Here is an 11370-nt window from a genome sequence, read left to right on the forward strand (position 1 = left end):
AAGTTGGATATTATCAAATAAAATAAATAAAATATATATTTTTCTATTAATTTGTATATTAATATATATTAAAATATATTCAATGAAATAAATACATATAAATTTTTTAACATATATATATTACTAGTGGTTTGTCCGCGCTTCGCGCGGAATGTTTATCAAATTTTATGACATATTTATTTAACATATGTTATAAATTCTAATGTATATATTGTAAATAAACACTTGAGCGGATGGGCTAACAAAAGACTTCATTTCAAGTATTTCAATACGTCTAACATTGTTATTTGTCAAAGATTACCTTCAATTGCATAAATTATCTATGTCTTTATAGTTTATCTATATTTTATAGATTATTTGGATTTTTAAATTGTATATCACATATTTGTTATGTTTTTAATGCAATTCCTAAATAATTCTTTGAAAGCAGGAAAATAATATACCAAAAACTCTATAAATTAATAATATTGTAACTATGATTTATTAATTTATAGAGTTCATAATTTATAAAGTTTAGTTTTAGGTTTTTTGTGTACTAAACTATATTTCTTTTGTAAAATTAAAAAGTAGATATTTTTATAATTTGTTTATTAATTAAATTTATAAGTTGATTTGGATTATTTTTATCTGTTATTTATTTTATATTAGATATGTGTCTATCACATAGTATAAATCACAACATTGTTTTCGCTAATCTAGATTTTTTTTACTTCCCAAGCTGTACTTGTTTAGTATTAATCGGTAAAACTTATATGCATATATTACAAAATAAATATTTGTAATAATTTTAGTTTGCTATCACACGTAAAATTAGAACTAAAATCCTAAACCAGTATCCAATTAATCCTAAAACACACCTCACACTATCTATGTAAAGCAAAAAAAAAATGTCTTCCGAGCTTTAAATTTTGAGGCTATAGGGTTTCCAGCTTACCTTGTACAAAATTAAACCATTCTAAAAGTAATTATTCGTATTTTTTTTGAAAAAAATGCATTCAAATCGTTCATTTTTTCATTATCCTAAAAGTCGTTATCTATATTTTCATTGACATTCTTACATAACAATATTTGTTTTTAAACACACATAACAATATTTGTTAAAGTTTGACTTAGCTATATATATAGCTTAAAATCTTAGAAGATATTCTAATATTTACTTTACTATCTGGGTTTATAGTGTTTTAATTATTTTGTTATTTGGTATAAAGTTTTTGGATTTTTTTTTCAAAATGTTGCTTCTAAATTAATTTTAATTTGATTATTACATATTAACATATTTAATTTTGATTTAATTTAATAAATATTCTGTTTGGCTATCGAATATAAAAATTCTGATTTTTTAATTGAAAGGGTTATACCAAGCTTAGCTTAACACTTGCACTCTAACTATATACATATTTAGGCATTTTATTTTTATTTTGGTACACATACAATTTTTCTTTTCCAACAGTATACATACAATTTTAAATAAATTTATTGATGGTAAATAATTTGAAATCTTGTGGACCTATTATTCAGAACATAGTTTATTTCTTCTTAAATGTGAATCAATACAAAACGCTGTTGATGTTATTCCTTTAGTTGACACGTAACTTGTCACCATTTATGATTTACTTGGTTGGTTCCTAATGATTATGAAGTGATTCATTTTATAAGAAAAACCATGTCAACGCTTCATTCCTATTAAAATAGTTGAGTCTGCTTCATTTCTATTAAGACACCATGTCTGTCATAAGTGAACGATGTGGCGTGAACGTATAATGGCTGTCCAAATTCCGTCTTCCACCTCTGGAAACAGAGGAACAATGTGCTCCATAACAATTGCGCCATCACACCAGCAGGAATTGCGAAGATGAATAAACAGAGATGTGAAGTGCACCTATCTTCTCAAGGAAGAATCTTGCTCTATCTTGTTTTCCTTTATTTTTCCTTGAAAGAGTAGTTCTAGATTGCACATGTTGTAAATCTAAACATCATTTTATGATATTAGCATTTTAGCGAAAATAAAAGTATAATGATATTATGGCTCTGTACGTTTTTAATTAGATCATTTTTCCGTTTAGTTTGTAAACTCACTGTTTTTGATAATTCTACTGTCTATTCCATTAACTAAATTAATGTACGAAGAAATTGTTATGCACGAACTTAACTTAACTATCTGTAATATACTAACATGTCTTTTTATGGTTGTTCTGTGTGCTTTTCATGGTGGCGATAGAGATGTATTTCTCTTTGGATTAAAATGTTTTAAGAAGTAGCAACTGATGTATATCAACGAAGCGGACACTCTTATTTGTATGTCTAGATTCTCAAAGACAGAGTGAGGAGGGGTTGTCAAACAGTATCATGTTGATTGACCAGAAACACTATCATGTTTAATAATTAAAAAAACACTATCCTACGCATCTTGTTTCGTAAACAAACTAAGATTCTCATGTGCATGAGATAATCTAAGACAACTCTAGGCCTGGAATAAAAATTAAAGTCCATACCAAATCTAGTGTCAAAAATGCAAGGCTAATCGAGACACCAAACCAAAAACACATCAGGAGTGCCATGTGTCATTATTCCCCACAAGGAGAAAAAATCCAACTTTATTTATAAAGATATATCATATTATTATATACTAGTTTGATAATAATATTAAATAGCATGTTGTTACTGCTTTACCAATCGTTTTACTAAAAACAGTTTAATGAAAACATACAACTTCTGCACATCATGCTTCTGTAGATTACTACTACTGCTTAGTCAATCAAGGCCTATATACAATATTCAGATGCATATCAAATACACAACAACAAAAACTATTTTTTTAACAACAAAACTGTTTGAATTGTATCATTTGATTAAACATGTAAAAGAAGAAAGGTCAACGAAAAAGAGCCAAAAGTTGTATAGCCAAAAATTACTACACACTAAGAAAAATAAGAGTAACTAGTTAGTCTTAATCAGTCGTTAAAGAAAAGAAAATGTTTGTTAAGAAGAAAAAATATGTCTCTCTTGTTGTCTCTCTAACAAAAGAAGCTTAGAAGAAATACCTGCGCTGAGACAAAGATAGGGAGATATAAAGAGAAAAGTTCAAAATCAGTTTTTTCAACGTTCCTACAAGGCTACAACACTTTTCTCAAAAAAAAAAGAAAAAACCATTCCTACAACACTAAAGTTTATCAAATGTGCGTTTCTCATATCTCTCATTCTGAAGTTCTGGAATTTGTTTTGTCTATTGGTCTTAGAGCATAAATATCGGTGTCCTTAGCCCCATATCTTAGATTATTTGGGCTCAAATTTAAATCAAAAAAGGCCTAAATACTGAAGAAACGGAGCAGATTGTCCTTAATTAAGAAGTTTTTGGTTGCGTCCTTAACGCCACGCGTCATCTTCTCAAAGCCTCTGAACCACTTCCCCTTCCTCCTCCTTCTCTTGCCACTTCCCCTCCTCCTCCTTCTCTGGCCCTTCAATCACCAACCTCTGAACCACCACCACCGCCTTGCTCCGCCTTTCTCAGCCTCAGGTCTCTTTCACTTCCAAATACGTCTCTGTTCTCTATGATATCGAGGAGAAGAACACTTTTGTTAAGAGCAGTGTTGATGTTTCGCCGCGTATTCAGCTGAGAGCTCTTCATAATGTCAAGGTAAGACTCTACTGATAATAAACAAAAAAAAACACTTGTTTACGAGGCAAAATTGACGAAGTGGGAGTAGATGTGGTGGTAGCTTGTCTTTCTATGGAACAGAACAGCAGTTTCTGTATTTGATTGTGGATTTGTTTTTTTTTCTAATTAAAAGGTGTTAACTTTGGTTTCCTTTACTATTGTGCATCTGGAATTGATAGAAAAGAACATCAGTTTCTGTTTTTGATTTTGTATATGTGTGTTCAATAGGAAACTGGCACCATTGGTTTTGGTTTCTGTGTTTCATTTAACTGAATTATTTATGAGGCTAATCTACATTGACAAAGTGAGTGTACATATGGTGGCAATTTGTCATCAATGGAACAGAACAACAATTTCTGTATTTGATTTGTGGATATGTTTTTCACTGAAAGGTGTTGACTTTGATTTCCTTTCCTATTGTGCACCTGGTATTAATAGAGTCTGAATGTTTCTAAGTGGGAGGAACTATATATCAGAAAGTCTGAGTGCAGTTCAATCAAGTAACTGTTAGTAGCTATTGAAACTTGCAGATTACGTTTGTAGGCTTTAGATTCACTCCTTGATTATTGTTGGTTGCTTGCTACTTTGTATTTGTCGATATAATGTGTCACTAATACTAGTGTATGTTTGTTGCAGGCGCAACAAGGAGAGGTTGCTATGGAAGCAAATCTAGCTGAACCTGGCTATTCCTCCAGCTTTCATCACCTGTTCCTATTGGCTACGTGGGTACCACCTCTTCTATTTGGTGTGTGTGGATGTTTTTTGCATTTGCAGGAGTGTGGTTGCTAGTACTTTGCAGCTTGTTATGTTTAAGTGCTTATTGTAATGCCTTGCGGGTTTCTCATCCTATTTGTTTAACCATATTTGTTCTTTTGTAGTGTTTATGTTTAACCATATTTGTTCTTGTTTAACCTAAGAGATTACAAAATGTCCTACCAATAATCACTACTTTACTTAAAGTCTCTTAACATTGTCCCTAACTATAGTATAATAATAAAAAATACTAAGGACCACCTAAAAAGTTCTATTGATAATGATGCTCTTATACTCTCAAACATATGTGATTGTTTAGGACTTTGACTGCCAAGACTTTTAAACAAATGACTTTACAAAAATATTGGGTTGTGGATTTAGAAAAAAATAAAAGTCACAAATTTTAACTTTTAGAAAAGGTAAAGCAACGTAAAGGGAAAAGAGAAGTTGAGGCTTTGAGTTTTTAGAAACTTTGAGAGATTTTATGAAAGCCAAATTGTGATTGATAAAATTATTGCCTTTAGAAACTTTAGATCATTGTAAAGTCTTTAAAGCTCTGAAAGTCAAATCCCTAATCACTTTCGATATAGTATCAGAGTTAAAGTCCATTTTTTGGAAGAAAGTTACAAATATTTATTTTACACTTGTTCCTAACTCCTAAGGTGATTAAACAGAAAAAAAAGTTCTAAATAAAATGTATTCGTTTTATTTTAATTTTATAAAAATAAAATGTATTCATTGTATTTTTAGTAAACAGATCAACTTGATAGCATTTCATAGTATATACTTTGACTATTTTAAATACTTTTTTTGTCACAAGACTAATTTAAATACTTAATAACCATATTTATATACAGTGCAAATAATCAATATTGTAATTAATAAATGTGATTATCAAATTCCAATGGCGTTTCATCTTAACAAATAAACTAACATCATTGGAGGAAACATGCATATCTTATTTGTCTCCATGAAACTTTGGTTTTACTTCAACTTCTTCTCTCGCCTTCTTCTCTTGTACTATTATTAATTAACAGTAGTATCTTTAGCAAAATCGAGATTAAGTTAAATACTAATCGGAGTGTTTGTGGCGACTTGACTGTTACACGCATGCAATACGCGTTATTTCAAATTTATAAATGGTACATTGGTCTAAAAATGGGAGGAAAATGAGGACAATGAATGGATTAGGGACCACATAAATAGTCATTATTGTATCGAATGTGTGGTTTATTATGGTTGATACGATGCCTTAAAAATATGCTAATCGTGATTAACAACAAAAGTGAGGTTTTGGGATGTTTTGTGATTTTAAAACTGTACACGTGTGAGGCATCTGAATTGTAAATATATAGTTTATGAAACTACTCGAAGTATAATCGATGTACTATAAAGTATCAAAAGAAACGCACCAGTCGACTATATACACATGATCGTCATGCAAGTCGTCAGCATGCTATTCCTCAAGAAACATACATCTTATGGTCAAACTAGACAAACTTCTTTTTGTAATCTATTTAACATAACTTTTTGGACCAATCCTGAAATGGTTCAAATAGCTGGTTTGATGGATAAAACCATCTTAATTATAATCTTGTTGCTGCTTGTGTGATCACACAAATGTCGGTCAGAATAGAAATGGAGATTGTCACTACAGGAAATATGGGTAGTCTTAGCGGACGGAAAACGCTATGTAAAGAAAAGCATAGCGCTTCCTTCACCGCTCTGACATCGCCCGTTATAAAAAGTCTGGTACTTTTAATAGCGGTTTTCGTTTATGCTATAGTTAAGTAAACAAAGATAGCGATAATTTCTATGCTATTGTAAAATAATATATAATTCGCTTTTATATACGGGAATAACAATTAATTAATATTTAAAATTTAAAACCACCAAATATAATTAAACAAAAAAATAGTTAATGATTATATTTAAATAAGCCAATTAATTCATAACTAAAAATCAAAATTTATTTAGTAATTTAATTCTAGTTTACAAATAAATTCTGGTTTACAAAACCCAGTTTACAAAACCCGGTTTACAACGGTTTACAAAACCCGGTTTACAAATGTAAACCTAAAGCCTAACCTAAAAAAACAAAATCAACCTAACAGCCTCCTTCGGTTTCTTTATCTTTGAGGCCGACCACCACCCAACAGCCTCCTCCACCGCACTAACTACCATTGATGATGTCGAGACCACCATTGTTGACGCCGATGCTACCACCATCAAGCTTCTTCAGCCTTTTTAAACAAAGAATACAAAAACAAAACCGGAATTAGAACACAGAGATAGAGAGAGAAAGACGAAGCCAGAGATGAAAACAAAACAAAATCAATTAACTATGTTAACACGACTTCTTCTCATTCCGTACTTCGTCTTAGATCTGTAAACAAACAAAAAATCAATTAGAAGTATATAGGAAGATGAAAAGAAAGAGAGAACAGATAAGAGAAAGGGGAAGTGAGTTTACCTGTCGTGATGGTTGCCAAGACTTCGTCTGTGCTTAACACTTTGAATCAGAAAACCCCCTTGGGACTGAGAGGAGAGGAGAGGAGAGGAGATCGAAACTTAACACTTCTAATCAGTAAAAACCCTTGGGACTCAGAGAGGAGAGGAGATAGAAACAGAGACATCTAGAAAGATGCAAGATTACTATTTTTTTGAGATCTGTAGAGAGAAGAGATCGACAGAGAGACACAGTAGAGAAGAAAAGAAGTTAGACCATTAGATCTCTTTTAGTCCATTCTAATCCGACGGTGGAGATTGTGATCCGTGTAAAATCATCTTATTGGTCAATGACAATTTTCCTTTTTCTTTTTCTTTTTCTTTTAACTTGTTTGTTTATAATTCTTAAGCTAAAACTAATTAGTAATGACCATATTTTTACTTTGTAAGAAAAAGATATTTAGTTTTAAATAATCTGTATGTATTTAGTTAATTTTATATTTATATTTTATGGTTTAAATTAAAATTGTAAGATCACATGTTTAAAATGAAAGGATTAGTGTTTATGATATAGGGTTTGATGTTCAAAGTATGTGGTTTATGGCATTATATTTATAGTTTTGTATTTGAAAGTTATGATCTATATAGTTATCTTTTTTTGTTTTGACAATATATAATTTAAGTTTAAAATGTTCTATATATTTTAAGTATATATTACAAATTTGGGGTTAAGATGGAGGGTTTAGGGTTTGAAGGGTTTGTGAAATAGAATTGTGCTTAAGATACATATTATAAAATGAAATTGATAAAGTTATTGTTTATATAAGGAATAGGTTTAAGTTTAGTAATTATATTATTTGTAGTAATTTGATTTTTGACTTATATGTAGGGTTTGAATTAGGGGTTTAGGGTATTAGATTTAGGGTTTAGATTTAAAATTTAGTGTCTGAGGTTTTGATTTTAAATTTGAGATTAGATTTTAAAATGATTGAAATTTTGATTTTAGGTTTAAGATTAAAATTATACAAACAAAACAATTTTTTATAGATTGAAATGTAATAGGTACTTTATAAATATAAACACTAATTTAAGTTTATGGTTTAAATCCTAAATTTTAAACATAGCCTTTAAATTATTACAAAATGCAATTTGTCACATGAATCATAGTGCTCGAATTGTCAAGACTACAAGATACTGGTATGACCCTTTGTTTACTTCACACATGTATATGTATCCATATTAACAGAGTCAAGGGCCAAGAATCAAGACTATAAGATACTGGCATGATCCCTTTGTTTCAAATAGTCACATGGGAAGATTTGAATCCAAGAATGCCACAGTATCCGGAAGGCAATCTTACACCGCCAACTGTATCCATGCATGCAAAGATGCATTCATCAGATCAGCCAGCTCCACCTCCACGGCAAGCACCACCAGAAATAAGAGCAGGAGTCGCAAGATTTGTGGGAGACTTGTAAAGCTTGTTTTCTCTTTAACTTTTGTTCCCTGCAAAAAGGGAAACACGAAGTAGAACAATCAAAGGCAAAGAAGCCATGTTGAACTAAATCTCACAAAAGCCACCATCCATTGTGAACAAAGCCAAACAATGTATAGATATGAAAAGTTTCTCAGCATAACACATCACACACACAACTAACTAAGAACATAACCAGTTTCAGATGCAATGAAGAGACACAATGGACCAAACCGCAAACTTTGTCTTCAACATAGCACAACACACACACTACTAACTAAGAACAGAAAAAATTCCAACCAAGATTTCAGATGTAACAAAGAGACACAATATATCAAACTGCAAACTTTGTCTTCTCAACGTCACACAACACGCACACACTACTAAGAGCAGAACCAGTTTCCTACAACACTCCGACAACCACACTATGGATCTTTGTTATCATTGAAAAAAAAAGATAAGATAGGGGTAGAATCCTTCACATACAAGTTTGAACTGTCGTGGATATTGACACGCCACAAGAGAACCATAACTAACTTCCAAGATGATGGCACCTTCCTGCAAGTGAAGACAGGACAGAAGCATAGTTCCAAATTTAGTGACATATCACAGAGTAGCTAAAATAGATAGGTGCAAACAGAAATTTGAGCTCAGAAACGTCCTCTTACCATGTGTATAACGAAATGCTAATCCAAGCCATCACGTGGTAGACATCTCTGTAATTAAAACATGTATATTTGTTTTAAAAATCAGACACATCGGGGAAAGCAATAAGATAAAAGAAGGAAGCCAATTAAGAGAAGAATGTGAGTCTGTGACTTGAACAAATCTCAATGATTCTACAGATGCAACCACTAAACGGGTTGGAAGGAAGTCAATCCTATAAAAGTCATCTACTTTCAACAGATTCTACAAAATGGGTTCCAACAAAACAATTATATCTCTCTCTATTCCAAGTGAAACAGGAGACAAAAAAAATAAAAAGAAAATACGTTTACTTTGAAAGTATGTTTCGCTTGGTCAGAGAAACCATTCCTTGAGAACCTCAGCTTTGTTACAGTCTGCACCCAACAAAGATCAAAGTTAGTTTTGATTAGTGAGCTGAAAAATTATCAGATAACTAAAGATAATTATAAAAGTGAATCTCTCAATAGGATTGGGGAAAAGAGAGAACCTTTCCGCCATGGCTCCAGGATTTGAGGCGAGCAGAGAAAGTGCCTGAGAGGAAGAAGAAAAGGAGACGACTTTAGAGGACGGGAGAGGTGATGAAGTAGGTTTCTGTTTAATACTATCTCTGAAGCAAATATGGATCATAAATCAAATCAAGAATTAGGGTTCTTGCTCGAATCAGAGAGGGATTTAGGGAGCGGACTACGGAAAGGAAACAGAGACAATGGCAAGAGAGATAGAGAAATTACAACTGGGATACCCAGGAGATTTAACTCAGCTGGCCGTGAATGACTAAGATTGGAGTGTTGTCCGGTGGAAGCCATGATTTCGTGAGATATGGAGGAGAGATGGAGACGATGAGTTCGTGAGAGAGAGAGAGAGAGAGAGAGAGAGAGAGAGAGAGAGAGAGAGAGAGAGAGAATACAAAAGAGTGAATCAGAGAAAATTTGTTAGAGCCTTTTTCTAAGTATTGGAGCCAATACTACCACATTAACGCGGCTAAAACAAATTATTTTCCCGCGACATCAAACATAGCGTTTTTAATATATAAATGCTATTAAAAAAATCAGTGTTGGTATATAATAGCAGAAACATCAAAAACGCTATAGTCTGATGCTATTAATACTCACATTTCCTGTAGTGTGTCAGACGTATATATATCCGCATTGGCGAAGTCAGCCAAACCTTTTAGGAGGGTCGGTTTCATTACTAACATATTTTACAAAATCAATAACTATTTGTTTTTGCAATATGTTTACAGTTTTTTTCTTCAATACAAATAAAATAATACATATAATAAAATCTGTCTGGGTTAACTGATCCACCTGCCAAAGATCTGGCTATGCAGCAGGTTCTATAAGAGAACCTTTTCTGAATCTCTATCTGTCATGTTTATCTAGAGATAATACTGTTATAATATGAAATGATCAAATAACATGACAACCAAAGCAATTGAAAAATCCAAGTAGCCCGAGTTAACTTATGGAGCATGGTACCTTTTTTTTTGTCAACATGGAGCATGGTACCTAGTATAAGGGATCTGTACTATGTATGTAATTTTCATCTAAGGATGATACAATCTTTAAGAAACTAATATTCCCTCTTTCCGAGTAAAGAAAATTTTAAATACTTGTATAAACTACTGTACAAAGGTTGATCGATGAGTAACAATTTAATCCTAAATATGAGACAGGCAAGAATGAATACACAATGGGTGTGGAGAAGATAAATGTATCAAGAGCTACGGCAGCCCCTACATTGTCTATGGATTGTGCATTTAGAGATAATTTGCTAGCTAACAGGAAAGAAAGACAAATAAAATAGGTAGAAGTCTTGAATAAATGGAAGATTTTTCAATACTTCATTTTTTTGAAAAAATTTGGAGTCTAAGTTTTCTTTTTCAAGACTCTACAAACATTTACCATAAATATAAAATGAAGTATTAAAAATCTGTAATCCATCTTTTAACGATGAAATAGTAATATCTTCAACAATGGTAAATGTTTGAACGAAGACATAATATTTTTTATACCATCTTTTTTTTGAAATAAAAGGATTAAATCCGAGTCTATTAAAGACACATACCTAACTTCTAGATGAAAGTACAGCCCACAGATAGACTCTCTCTGGACATTCAAATGAGCCGTAACAATAGCCTATATCTGTGTGGCTCGTTGGGTTTGAACCCGGGTTATCTTTTTCATATTATGGGTTACTTAACTTTTCCTCTCTGTTGTTGGTTCTTTCTAGTTTTGACATATCTACCTGTGTTCTTTTTTGTTACTGACTTGCGCATTAAAGAATGTCAAGAAAAAATCTTTTCATTATGTTTTTTGACCTTCCGTTGCTTATCTTTATAAAAGGTTTGACA

General features: G+C 31.8%; 3 long non-coding RNA genes across 4 annotated transcripts; 1 reads left to right on the forward strand and 2 right to left on the reverse strand.

Annotated features, from left to right (window-relative positions):
- Positions 1-3236: 3236 nt before the first annotated feature.
- On the forward strand, positions 3237-4617 carry LOC130506517 (uncharacterized). Its single transcript, XR_008942040.1, has 2 exons — positions 3237-3634; positions 4292-4617. It is a non-coding gene; the product is annotated as an uncharacterized LOC130506517 (long non-coding RNA).
- A 1852-nt stretch (positions 4618-6469) lies between these two features.
- On the reverse strand, positions 6470-7018 carry LOC130506519 (uncharacterized). Its single transcript, XR_008942043.1, has 3 exons — positions 6882-7018; positions 6752-6794; positions 6470-6651 (listed from the first exon to the last, which is right to left on the reverse strand). It is a non-coding gene; the product is annotated as an uncharacterized LOC130506519 (long non-coding RNA).
- A 284-nt stretch (positions 7019-7302) lies between these two features.
- On the reverse strand, positions 7303-9874 carry LOC130506518 (uncharacterized). 2 transcript variants are annotated; one of them, XR_008942041.1, is made up of 6 exons: positions 9749-9874; positions 9505-9548; positions 9329-9391; positions 8999-9046; positions 8817-8888; positions 7303-8362 (listed from the first exon to the last, which is right to left on the reverse strand). It is a non-coding gene; the product is annotated as an uncharacterized LOC130506518 (long non-coding RNA). The 2 variants fall into 2 exon arrangements; XR_008942042.1 differs by having other exon boundaries at positions 9505-9624; positions 9749-9864.
- Positions 9875-11370: the final 1496 nt, after the last annotated feature.

Source organism: Raphanus sativus, unplaced genomic scaffold (genome assembly GCF_000801105.2).
Source record: "Raphanus sativus cultivar WK10039 unplaced genomic scaffold, ASM80110v3 Scaffold3336, whole genome shotgun sequence".
Classification (NCBI taxonomy): domain Eukaryota; kingdom Viridiplantae; phylum Streptophyta; class Magnoliopsida; order Brassicales; family Brassicaceae; genus Raphanus; species Raphanus sativus.